This window comes from Lagenorhynchus albirostris, chromosome 17 (genome assembly GCF_949774975.1).
Source record: "Lagenorhynchus albirostris chromosome 17, mLagAlb1.1, whole genome shotgun sequence".
NCBI classification, from domain to species: Eukaryota; Metazoa; Chordata; class Mammalia; order Artiodactyla; family Delphinidae; genus Lagenorhynchus; species Lagenorhynchus albirostris.
Window position 1 is genome coordinate 5,524,234 of NC_083111.1, and position 3,944 is coordinate 5,528,177.

Genomic DNA, 3,944 nt, shown 5'->3' on the forward strand with positions numbered 1-3,944 from the left:
AACCCTCTCCCATAACCACACTCAGCACTATTTTAAATCTCTGAAGGTTTTGACATTTGTACAGTTGTTGGGGTTTTTTTCTCCCACTTTTACAAGATTCTGCCTAGCTTGTTTCTGAAAGTACCTAAAATACAAAAGGCAAGAATCCTACAAGATAATACACGTACTGGGGCAAGGGTTATACGGGAAACCGTTGTGCCTTCTTCTCAATTTTGCTGTAAGAGCAAAACTGCTCTAAAAAGAAATGTTAAGTCAAAAAAAAAAAATCCTATTAGGTATCATATTTTTTCATGATAGCAACTCTATACCCAACTTATTTGAATTTTTGTCAACTAGTTTTGTCAAATCCAGGTTTTGAAGGACTTTATTCTCTGAGACACTTATCTTTTTTGATGCTCATTTCACTGAATCACAAGCCAATTTCTCCAATTCTCTCTCTCTTTCTTTTTTTTGGCCACACTGAGTCTTCGTAGCAGGCTTCTCTCTGCCGCGCATGAGTTTAGTTTCCCCGCGGCATGTGGGATCTTAGTTCCCCGATCAGGGATCGAACCCACGTCCCCTCTGTTGGAAGGTGGATTCTTAACCACTGGACCACCAGGGAAGTCCCTCCAATTCTCTTTATGCAGCTCATACTGGGTTGGAAATTACAACTGGTTTTATTCAAAGCTTTAGTCCTGGGTCCAAGAGAATACAGTACTTCATTATTTAGAATTGTGCCATTACCTGTTACCTGAAAATTAGGGACAAGTCAGCGTATGCTCATCCAAAAAAAAAAAAAAAAAAGCAGTTTTCTCAGGAAAAAGGTAAACTAAGAATCTTTTTAAAAATTAGCATTCTTAAAAATTAGAATTAATTAGCAGGCAACCCTTTGTGCTACTGAGTAAACCGAAGGACATGGAAGCTGACCTGGTTTTCAAGAAGTTCTGATCTAGTCAAGCGTCACAGTCCTAAGTAAACACACCGAAACCACCAGCCCAGGTAGAGTGGAAAGAGGGAAATGCAAAGTACTGGAATGGGATCATATGCATGTGGGCCAGGAGTGGGAACATTAGTGAATAAAGCTTCCCAGAAGAGGCCAGTCTTTAGCCAATTCTTGAACTGGCAGAAGCATTTATGATAATAAATATATATTGTAGAGTATTTTAAATATGTTCTACACACCCTAGGTGGGCAAGATAACTCACCTACCCACTGCTACTTAACTTGACGTCAACTTTCAAGCTGTACTTCCTGCCACTCCGAACTATGATTTAAATGGGGTCTTAAAAGGGAAACAAGTTCGGAATTCAGCATTGCATTAGCCCAGCTGCCGGTTCGAATACTATGCCTTAGGAAATAGTTCGGCATATTGTCTTCTAAAAGTGCTTCTAAAACAATTTTTCTTTCTCTCTTCTGCTGCCATAAAAATGAAAATAAGAAATTCCTATATGCCTGGTGTTAGAAAGATAATAGTGAATTAAGCAACATGAACACACACACACTCAATACACATCTTAATTCTCGCGATAGTATTTGCGCTGTAGCTCAGTTGAATGGGTGAGTGGTAATGGTTCAGGTGTAGTTTTGAAATTCTAGCTCAGTCTGCTTTTTCTAGTTATGACTATCAGCTAAGTCATCTGCATTGGAGGTCAGCCCTGGGAGAGAAGGGAAAAGCTTTGTTTCTGGCCCCCAGGCCACTCTTTCCAGGGAAGGAGAAATGCTTTCTTATTTCAGTCCCATAACAATCATCTCTTTATGTGTCCGCCTTCCTCACACTAGACTGTGAACCTTTCCAGGGCAGGGGCTGAATTCCCCACAGGGAGATCAAGGAGAGACTGCATCAGGGGGCTGGATGCCTGCACGGTGTATCTGCCCACCTGTGTCACTTTCTTTCCTTGGCAAAGTCAAACCTTTAAAGCATTTACAATTTTGGCTTCGCGGCAGCCATCGTGGAATTCCTTCTATCAATAGTTTAACAATGGCTTTAGTTGCTTCACCTCTGGAACCAGCAAAACAGCCCTAACGCTCTCCGCTTGTGTGTGTCTGTGTGGTTACTGAACACTTAGTGTGTGATCTTCAAATTTCACTGTCTGACGTTTCTAGTTTACCAGCATTTGGGGAATAAATGCCCTTGACAGCTGCACTTGAGCTGGGTTTTGGTGATGAACTAGACCAGAATGAGCATGCCTCTGGGGTAGGATGTGTGGTCCCATCTGTTTTTTTGGGGTTTTTTTAAATCATGTTTTCCTTTTAATTGACACGGTTTCCTCTCTCGGGTGCTACTTTGGTAATGATTAGGCGCCCACCTCTCAAGAACGTTGCATCTGAACAGGCTGAGACACAGCCAGTGTGAACACAGACCGCAAAGCAGGGCTTTTGGAATAAAAAGAACAGGAAAAAACAGCCTTTCTCTTCACTTACAAAGGGAGTCACTCAGAGGGTCCAAAGCTCTGTTTTCCAAATATAGAAAACCTGGAGCTCAATGCAACTGGAAACCAAAATATATCAGAAATGAAGCAGAGGGCTTCGTCAAATACTCCAGGTCTGATCATCCCGCCTCTTCTACAAGGAATGGCCCCCCTCCAGCATTTCTAAAGGAAGATGTTTTGTTTCGATTTCTCTTTCCAACTGGGTATAAAATCTACTAAAAGGGATGCAATGAATCAGAATAAGTCCGCTCACTCACAAGACACTCCCAGGTAATGACTTTTGGTTTCTGAGATTATTCAGCACATTATTTCAAAGTGGCAAAATTCAGGACAATCTGAGAAGAGAATTCAAAAGTGGCAGCTACATTCGCTGATAGGTTCATGTGAGACACACATACAACCCATGTTTCAGTGTACATGTCAAGGGGCCAAGACCCCTGATCAGCTCAATAAGTTATTTTGTACATTACAGTGCACAGAACAACAGAGGGAGAGACACTTTCTTGGAAGGGTTCAATCTCTCTGAAGGAAGCTGGAGCCCAGCGCCCAGGACCCTCCTTAGCTGGACCTCTCCTCTTCTTTGGTTGCGATGGCCTCCGAGACAGCCGTTTCCTCTAATCGATCCTCCTCCTCCTGGGGATAGAGGTCCGGGTACTTCTGCATGCACTCCTGCATGGCCCGGATTGGTCTACACAGTCCGACCCCTTGACATCCTCTGTGCTGCAATGGAAGCGGGAGAAGGCCGCCTTGAACTGTTCCCCACACGGGCCTCCAGCCACCCCCCCCACCCCCCCAGGCACGGGCAGTTGCAGTTGATGTCGTCTCGGTTGGGTAGGATCGGTCCGTGCTCCTCGTACGGATCATTGGGGTCGTCGGCCACCAGCTCCGCGTTGCTTGGAGTTTCACGGTCTTCTCTGGTCACCAATGTGATTCTATCCTTCCCTTCGTGCCGGCAGTAGGCCATGGTGCAGCCCGGCGCTCCGACCTCGCGGCGATTGCGGCGGCGGCCTCACGCCGTCGGTCCCATCTGTTCAAGGCTGATGTTGAATAACTGATAATGAGAGACAAGACTCAAGTCTTGTCCTGGTAACAAGACTGTTTGGAACAGCAAATCCCACTTTAAAAACTACTACAGATAAATGGTATCTCTTTGAATGCCTGGTGTAGTACTTAGAGGCCAGTTTACAATTTTTCAATTAAAGTAATTCTTTCTTGGTTGCATTAGTGGCAAGAAAAAAGGGACACTTTATTTATTTTTTGGCTGTGTTGGGTCTTCGTTGCTGCATGTGGGCTTTCTCTAGTTGCGGCGAGCAGGGTCTACTCTTCGTTGCGGTGCGCGAGCTTCTCATTGCGGTGGCTTCTCTTGTTGTGGAGCACGAGCTCTAGGTGCGCGGGCTTCAGTAGTTGTGGCTCGTGGGCTCAGTAGTTGTGGCTCACGGGCTCTAGAGCGCAGGCTCAGTAGTTGTGGCTCACGGGCTTAGTTGCTCCATGGCATGTGGGATCTTCCCTGACCAGGGCTCGAACCCGTGTCCCCTG

The 3,944-nt window shown here is 45.2% G+C and overlaps 1 pseudogene; it reads right to left on the reverse strand.

The window, feature by feature from the left end:
- Nucleotides 1–2,966: 2,966 nt before the first annotated feature.
- Nucleotides 2,967–3,372, reverse strand: LOC132508291 (mitochondrial intermembrane space import and assembly protein 40-like; annotated as a pseudogene).
- Nucleotides 3,373–3,944: the final 572 nt, after the last annotated feature.